Genomic DNA, 10,005 nt, shown 5'->3' with positions numbered 1-10,005 from the left:
GGGGAGTGACCACATCGCGACATGTAAGATTTTTATGTCTTCGTTTATATATATATTATAGATTTAGGTGTTATGAGCTAGATATATACAATTATCTAATCAATATAATATTTTTTCAAATTAATTGTTGTTTTATTTGTTAATTTATCAATTAACAACTTCCAATTGATGTGTACTCATATATAAGTTTTCCAATTGTGACGCATGGGAAAATTTGAGAGAAAAAAGTTTATGGTTTCATTGGATATAAGTTTTTTTTGGCAATAAAGTTCTTGACAAAAAGAAGGTTTTTGATTTCTATTGAGTGACTCATGTTCATATAATCAACTATAGCAACGGCGTGTGCTTATGTTTTCTTTTCTTGAATTACTAAGTTATGATTATATATGTAAAGCACACGATTTAGAAAAAGTATTTTGAAGTTTGATGTTAATGAATCAAACTAATAAGTTATTTGTTGCAGTATGAACCAAGTTATTATTTATATGGAGTAATTTTTGCATATTTTACTATAAAATTGGTTTTTTAATTATAAATAATATTTATGAAAGTTAATAATATACTTATGGTTTGATGAGACTCAAGACCAGTTTATTTTTTTTTCTATCAAATTGGTTTTTTAATTTAAATAATATATATATATATATATATATATATATATATATCTTTTTTAAACTAAATAAGATATTAATTTTTATTATATCCTATTTTATAGGATTTTTACATCAATAATTTGGTGAGAATCATTTTTAATTTAATGAGATATTATAACCCGTTTAAGGAATATCTGGGTTTGGTAAGACCCATACCCATGAATTCGAGTCAAATGCATGAGAAACCTCCATTTAAAAATTATGCAAATATGGTGACTCCACAAAAAGGGGGAACGACCACATCGCGACATGTAAGATTTTTATGTCTTCGTTTATATATATATTATAGATTTAGGTGTTATGAGCTAGATATATACAATTATCTAATCAATATAATATTTTTTCAAATTAATTGTTGTTTTATTTGTTAATTTATCAATTAACAACTTCCAATTGATGTGTACTCATATATAAGTTTTCCAATTGTGACGCCTGGGAAAATTTGAGAGAAAAAAGTTTATGGTTTCATTGGATATAAGTTATTTTTGGCAATAAAGTTCTTGACAAAAAGAAGGTTTTTGATTTCTATTGAGTGACTCATGTTCATATAATCAACTATAGCAACGGCGTGTGCTTATGTTTTCTTTTCTTGAATTACTAAGTTATGATTATATATGTAAAGCACACGATTTAGAAAAAGTATTTTGAAGTTTGATGTTAATAAATCAAACTAATAAGTTATTTGTTGCAGTATGAAACAAGTTATTATTTATATGGAGTAATTTTTGCATATTTTACTATAAAATTGGTTTTTTAATTATAAATAATATTTATGAAAGTTAATAATATACTTATGGTTTGATGAGACCCAAGACCAGTTTATTTTTTTTCTATCAAATTGGTTTTTTAATTTAAATAATATATATATATATATATATATATATATATATATATATATATATATCTTCTTTTAAACTAAATAAGATATTAATTTTTATTATATCCTATTTTATAGGATTTTTACATCAATAATTTGGTGAGAATCATTTTTAATTTAATGAGATATTATAACCCGTTTAAGGAATATCTGGGTTTGGTAAGACCCATACCCATGAATTCGAGTCAAATGCATGAGAAACCTCCATTTAAAAATTATGCAAATATGGTGACTCCAAAAAAAGGGGGAGCGACCACATCGCGACATGTAAGATTTTTATGTCTTCGTTTATATATATATTATAGATTTAGGTGTTATGAGCTAGATATATACAATTATCTAATCAATATAATATTTTTTCAAATTAATTGTTGTTTTATTTGTTAATTTATCAATTAACAACTTCCAATTGATGTGTACTCATATATAAGTTTTCCAATTGTGACGCCTGGGAAAATTTGGGATAAAAAAGTTTATGGTTTAATTGGATATAAGTTTTTTTTGGCAATAAAGTTCTTGACAAAAAGAAGGTTTTTGATTTCTATTGAGTGACTCATGTTCATATAATCAACTATAGCTGTGCTTATGTTTTCTTTTCTTGAATTACTAAGTTATGATTATATATGTAAAGTACACGATTTAGAAAAAGTATTTTGAAGTTTGATGTTAATGAATCAAACTAATAAGTTATTTGTTGCAGTATGAACCAAGTTATTATTTATATGGAGTTATTTTTGCATAAGTAGATTATTGGTTGGACTTTCAATAAAGGTTTTCATGACATCCTACTTTCTTTTGATGGGTAAATGAGTAATTTTATTTTCCACGCATAATATTTTAATTATGTATATGTAAAGACATAATTTGTAATTTGTTAAGTTTTGTTTGATGTATATTTGCAGAGAAAAGTTGAATTTTACTGTCTCTGTTGTATTGGAGCATTGACTCATCTCGGTATTGCCTTAGATTATTCAGCAATGGCTTATACAAATAAGTTGACCATCTATAACCATCTTGATAATTTTTTTCGCAGCATGTGTTTCATAGTTCATGGGTCAATAAGTTGAGTATGTTTGATTGAACAACTAATGTATTTATAAAGATAATTAATTAATTTATTATACATGTGAATTGTGGTAAAAAGTAGAATCTATCTGAGGTGTTATCATGAATTGGTAAATTGTCATTAGGTTTATTTAAACAAATGAAATCTCACTCAAAGTACAAATATAACTTTTTTTAACTTACGTTATTTTATATTTGAGTAGGAACATACATACATAAGTTTCTTAAATATATTTTATGTTTTTAACATTATTATCAACTTTCATAGTTGATGAAAAACTAGAGTCTATTATGTATAGGAGATTATTTTGAAGAAAAGAAAAAGGAGAAGTGGACAATTAGAAGAGGAAACGGATTAAGAAGTCAAAAATGTGTTACTTTTGTATTTAAAATATGAATTTTAGCATTTTAATTTCCCAACCCGTGTAACACATGGGTTTTTAACCTAGTAAAAATATAAGCTAGGACCATTATAGCCTTATGTGTTTTATTATAATCATGCCACATGTCAAATTTTAGTGGCTTCTTATACTTTTTAGGAAAAGTTAGATTTTTATTCTAACGTTACCATATATATATAACCATCTTAATCCAAAAGATTGACTTTTTATCTTAACCTTACCTTATATATATATATATATACTAGTTTATATACTCGTGTGACACACGGGTTAAATTTTTTTTTAATTCAATAATAGTAAAACAAACATTTGATGTATTCAACAAACACAATATTTCAACTTTGTAAGTTTATATATGATACCAAACTACTAACTACAAAACTATAAAATTACAAAAGTGCCTTATAGGGTTTGTTACATTTAGTGGATCCCAAATTAAACATAATAAAATGATACAATATAAACTTTTATCAAAACACATAACTTCTATGATATTCAAATGGATTATATGTAACATTTACAAAGACAAACAAAGTCATCTATCTCCAAGGGCTTACTATCACAAGTAATTCTGCCTCTATTTTTCTTCTTGCAATCATTTCTCAAAACTTATCTCTACTGCAAAACAAATATTCATCATTTTAAGATAAATATAAATATCATTAATATTTAAGAAAAAAAAGATAAAGCACGGAATAACGTAAGCATGGTCTACTCAAGTAATCAACACATATCCAAATACCGAAACATCAATTTGGTTTTGTTTTTGCGCAAAATCGAACCAAAATTGTTTGGATGACGAAAATGCCCACAAATTTTTGAAAAGGCATATACTCTTGTGAGGTGTCACCGTGTCACTATGCTGTAGCTTAATAAACCTGTTCGGCTGTTTGTAAAGTAATAATAATAACAAAAATTGGAGTTTGCATCATCAATTGTTGCATACTTCAAAAGAGTGGAAATTTCTCAAGTTAAGGGCATTTTTTGTCATTTAAATTTTTTTTTGAACTTTTAACCTTAACCCATGATTAGGGAAAATGAAATAAAACTGGTGGCAAATACCTGCTGGATGAATTTGTAAGAAGGCAAATACTCTTGTTGTGTGTTAACACATTATAGGTTAAAACTGTTTGTAGAGTAAAAACTCGATTAGGGACATTTTGTTATTTTACAGTTTCTGTACAAGTTTTAAAATAGAATGGCATTACTGACAATAATAATATTGAAAATTCTCAAAACATCATCTTTAACTGAATCGAACACGCCTCAGTTCACGTTTGCCACCTGGCAGTTGTCTAATGCTGATGTATACGCTTGGCTCGTCCTTCTCAGCCCACTCGGTTTCTGAATCACTTGCATTGCTCATAGAAACTTCTAAGATCCTCTCTGGATGAACTACTCATTGCAGAAGCCAACTAATAAAATGCATTGTTACAAAATCCAACTAATGATAATAATGTATAACATTAAAACATGAAAGAAAAAAAAATACAAATAATGAACAGATTAAAAATTAAATATAAAGTGTCTTAGAATGATGCTTTAAATAATTTGAATGACTATTTCAATAAAAACCAAATATTCCTGAAGCATAAATTAAATAAAAATAATAGATGAAAATCCTCTAAAACTAACCATGGGACGCTATCAATATTTGTAAATCAGTTATACTAACCAAAACAACCTCATTCAAAATTAGAGCATGTACAACGAGTCTGACAATGGCTTAAAAGTAACAGTTAAACCCAATTGGATTCTATGTTACGGTATATGTTTTTTCCCTTATCTCTAGTATGTATCCATATTCTTCAAATATGAGTGTGTTGAAATGAATAATTAACTTGAAACTCCAATGTCGCTTTGCTCTGTAGCATGACGTAATTTATGCACCAAATCATGGAGAAACAGATACGAGAACTCAGATTGAATTGAAGGTTATGAATAATTGAGCGGAATTAAATAATTAAAACGAAACATACCTGTTGAAGTCGATAACAAACCGCAAAACCTTGAAAATTGCAAGGACAGATCTAATTTCAGAGCTAACCAAACTAACGAAAATGAAAATTAACGATCGAATTAGGTTTGTTGAGATTGGGTGTTTAATGTTAATGTTGAAGCAAATATTAGAGAAATCAGTTAACATACCTGGTATATTCAATGATAAACGTTGATTGTTTAAAGAATGGGTGATTTAGTTTCAGAGAATCGTTGGCCAAAAATAGGTGGCTTCATAATTTTCAATTAGAGAGAGAGATTATTTTGACTTTTGAAATAGCAATTGAGGGGAAACATCAGGCTTTCAATGTAGGGTTTGGAAGTAAACAGAGAACGTGGATAAGTAATGGCACTTTAGTAAAATAAATGTGGTGGTGACAAGTGTCCCAACCTGTTTTTATTTATTATATAGGTAGATATATATGTATTTTTGTAAGTAGTGTAAGAAGCAATGCCATTATAAGAAGTGGCAAGAAATAAATATAACACGTGGGGGTATAGTCCACATACTTTTATTAATTAAGGATGTTTGACTGTTGATGTATGTAAGTAATGGTATGAAAAGTTGTTAGTTTTTCAAAGAGACTTGCTTCACTTAAAGTCGAATTTTAAATTTATAAAATGATTTATATTTTAACTAGACCACAAACAAATAGGCAAAAGTACCTATCGTATATGTAGTATATTATGGGCAAGAAGCAAGTATCGATCAACGAACACAATTGTTTGATTTTTACTATTAAATCCTTGTATTTATTTTAACTAGAAGTGAACATCGTAGTGGTTTGGGTTTAACATTTAGGTAGCGTTTGTATGCACGAATGAGAGGCGGAATGGAATGGATCATTATGATGGAATGAAAAAAGATTTGTTTGGTTGGTCGATGGAATTGAACCACCCATTACCATGTCGATTGCATTCCCCCCCTTAAATACCCCAAATTCATTTCATCCACCCTGCTTTGTTTTTTTCCATTTCATCCCTCTTTCACACTATATCACCTCCACCACCCTCCAGCCACCACTACTAATTGCCCTCTGACAACCACCGTTTCTGCCGCCCGCCACCACCCGCCTCCGCCATTCGCCACAACCACCACCCGCATGTGTCGCCTGCCACCACCACCACCCAGTTCCGCTGCCACCACATACCAGCGCCGCCCACTACTACCACCACCAACCGACCATCACGACCACCGCCCCGCCACCCGCTGCTTACGCCTGCCACCGCCATTACCACCCACTATCACCACCACCACCCACCACCCACCTCCTCCACCACCACAAACCACCTACGAGTGTTGTTCAATATTGCCACCGTCAACTGGCCATCACCACCACCGCCCCGCCACCTGCCGCTTACCACAGCCATCACCACCCACTATCACCGCCATCCACCACCATTACCCCATTCGTCATCCACCACCACCACCACCACAACCACCTGCCTGCGCCACCTGCCACCACCATCACCCGCCACCACCAACCACCCACCACCACTTACCAGCGTCGCCATTACTGCCATCACCAACCGGCCATCACCACCACCACCTCGCCACCCGCCGCTTACCACGGCCACCACCACCTTCCACCACCAAAAACCGATCCCGGCTCCCGCAAATCGCCACTGCCACCATCCACCACCACCATTACTACCCGCCATCCACCACCACTATCCAACCGGCACTCACTACCATTTTTTTATATTCTTGCTGTTTTTACCAAAAAATAATAATTAATAATTCATTTCGTTCCCACATGTTAACCAAACATGTCAATGGAATGGTAATGAATCATTCCATTACCTTGTCCATTCCATTCACTCGCTCATTCCATTTCATAGCCCATTCAATTACCCCATACCAAACAGACTCTTAAATTTCAAAGGAATTTAAAAGTATAAATTAAAGACAATTTTTTTCTTTTTATATTTTTATAGAGATGATCAAGGATAAAATTATACCATCTTGATTAAAACTCAACTTAACTTGGTGTAACAATTAATTACTAAATGTATGATTTAACTTGCTTTCGTAATTAAATGTGGGAATAACATATTATTCCTAAGTCATATTATTCCACGATAACTAAAGACAGAGATATGCGTAACTTCATGATCTTTACAAAAACATCATTTTATGTAAGTAAGTTGGTTTATATTAAGTGTTCATAAGGTAACTCACTTTAAATATGAGACAATCCCTTAAATTACTAAGTGAATTGTCCTTGATATTTTAGTAAAATATAACCTTTGTAATATACTTAAAATACCAATTAAGATTTGTTTAGTTGAAAATGATTAATCTTGAATGACCAAGTATTAACTTACACAACTCTTGGACAATTATAGAACTTTGTAATAACCATCCAAGAGTTGTTTAAAATAGATTATGTTGCACACTTATTTAACAAACAACCAACTAGTTTTAATGGATTAACATCAACAATCCGTTTACACATTGGTGTGGGTAAAAAACCCAGGGATCCTGACAGCCAGAATCCCCGCAAGGATCCTCGCAGTTCATCAGGATCACAGACAGAAGACAATATCATCAGTAAGTATCGTTCTTAACCGTCATTATTCTTTCACCTTTGAGTTGGTCTTGAAGGCAACGGCTAACAATTAATTCCTAGCTAAAGACTTGGTCAAACATTAAATATCAAGAACGCTGGAGGCTGTTACAACATGTTAATGAAGAAGATATGCAACTTGTAACTGTAACAACTCGTACTTTTCGATATATATATATATATATATATATATATATATATATATATATATATATATATATATATATATATATATATATATATATATATATTAAAACCCGACCCATTTTAGTGTTTGGGAAATTTTAACGCATTTAACGAGAAAATTAACTATTATTATATTATTGTTTATTTGGTTACATATTATATACTTGTAACTTTCATAAATTGGCAAATTCAACCCAAACTTAAACTCTTACCCCCCTATTGTATCCATCCTCAAACTTTAAGGACTAAAGTGCAATAATGTTCATATAAACCAACAAAAATCTGGATAACCCGTTTACCCACTTATCAACCCAAACCCTAGACCCAATTGATTGAACCCGTAAACCAAATTGGTTATCTTGGACCTTAATTTCGCATCTAATACATAAACTGAATATACAAACGTATTATACATTCCATTTGCGGCCAAACCGACACCTTAGTTATGGTTAACCGATCAAACGTGATTCGTTTCTTAATTTTGCATCAGCCGACACAATTTTGGATTTGAAATACAAGCAAACGATTATATAAACTCAATTCATCACACAGACACAATCACTAATCCATCGCCGTTCTTAACCCTCTATCTAATTTGATTTTAGTTGTGGTTGATAACCTGTTCTTCTTCGCGACGAGCCGGACCTGTTCATGCTTAATTAACCCTCGTATAAACATCAATAAGGGTAATTGTTTATATTGTTGAGTTTGTTTTTCAATCCTCTTCAATAACCCATGTTCAATCAGCCAAACGGTTAACGTATTGGCCGATTGAATTGTTAGGGTTTATATCTGTTTTCTGCTCAGGCCGCTATTGGTTATATACTTTAGTGTTTCGGGGTTATGTTGCATGAGCTGGTTCCCCAGTTGGTTAATACGTTGGTTACGGAGTGGCAGGTCACGGCTTCGAGTCCCTGCCACCCCGTTTATGTATATTTTCGGTATTTTTCACTTTTAAGATCATTTTTATAAGTAATAAATATAATAATAACTAATAAATAAACAATCTTTTTATAAAACCGACAACGGTAACTATGTTTGTCCCGCATCCTTATTAAAAGTTCGTTTATGTATAGATATTTATAATAATACCCGTAATATTAATATCTTGGATTATAGATTTAATTAATATTAAAAATGTATATCTGTATATTTATATATTTGACGAATTAATAAATTATAAAAGATGTATTTTACCTTTTTACAGATATTTTTATATAATAAAATATAATACTTTAATCTAATTTATTCTTATATATTTTAACGAAATTATTTTATTTTAAAAGATGGATTTTACTTTTATACAAAAATTACTATACAATAAAATACAATATTAATTAAGATTAAAAAGGATTTACACACTAAGTAAGTTTAAATAATATAACTTAATAAAATTATATTTACCCAACGAACTACCAAATCCGATATATTCTTGTACTTAGTATCTCCGCATTTAATTTTCCTTCTTAGGCTATATCGTCAACGTGTGATCCGCTTTCGTCATTCTTATTGTTATCCATTCACTTTTGCTCGTCAGCTAAGGTGAGTACCACATTTCCCCTTTTTTAACTTATTTTATACTGTTTTGGGGACATATGCGTTTAATATTTATTTTTATTTGCATTGAAATTTCATATAATTTTTCTCCCTCAATTTCGTTGCAATGTCATAAACGAATGTGTCTTTAAATCTAGTGCGGGTGAACATCTTCAATTCAAACAATCTTGACCATCCCTATCAAGAATTTTTGATAAATATTCAAAATAAACGCATTAAAATATACCTTTTGTGGTTGAAAGTTGACATTTGACATAATCAACTCTTGAAATGATCCGGATAAATCAACCATCTTGTTCTTGTAAGCACCTTGTTGAAGTTGTGAAATTTTTGTGATTTTTGGCCAATTTTTGCTCAAAAAGTCTTCAAAAATGACCAAAATACCCCTCGTTGACCCGACACAGTCAATGGCTAAGTTGATCAGAAAAGTCACTTCCAAACAGTCACTCATACATGGGCAAACATTTTTCATTCAGAACACATGGTCAAAAAGTCAATGGATAAGCGAGTATACATTCCTTTCTTCATCTTAGCCCGTTTGACTTTGAAAGTCAACTGCATCAATATCCAAAAATTTCTTCCAAAAACTTGAAATATTTCACAAACACAAGCTTTCTGTTCACTAGCACACAGTGTGCTTGAGAGTAAAAAGATGCAGTGATTTCATGATGGTTTTCTTTACTAGCACAAAGCATGCT

The 10,005-nt window shown here is 31.0% G+C and overlaps 1 long non-coding RNA gene across 1 annotated transcript; it reads right to left on the bottom strand.

Moving 5' to 3' along the window:
• Positions 1–4,827: 4,827 nt before the first annotated feature.
• On the bottom strand, positions 4,828–5,208 carry LOC143613354 (uncharacterized). The gene is made up of 3 exons (XR_013150103.1): positions 5,145–5,208; positions 4,976–5,047; positions 4,828–4,861 (listed from the first exon to the last, which is right to left on the bottom strand). It is a non-coding gene; the product is annotated as an uncharacterized LOC143613354 (long non-coding RNA).
• Positions 5,209–10,005: the final 4,797 nt, after the last annotated feature.

Source organism: Bidens hawaiensis, unplaced genomic scaffold, assembly GCF_021521415.1.
Source record: "Bidens hawaiensis isolate Kalapana, Puna unplaced genomic scaffold, B.hawaiensis_p1.1 tig00002265_1, whole genome shotgun sequence".
Lineage (NCBI taxonomy): Eukaryota > Viridiplantae > Streptophyta > Magnoliopsida > Asterales > Asteraceae > Bidens > Bidens hawaiensis.
Note: the sequence above shows the minus strand (reverse complement) of the source record. Positions and strands in the feature narration are given on the sequence as shown.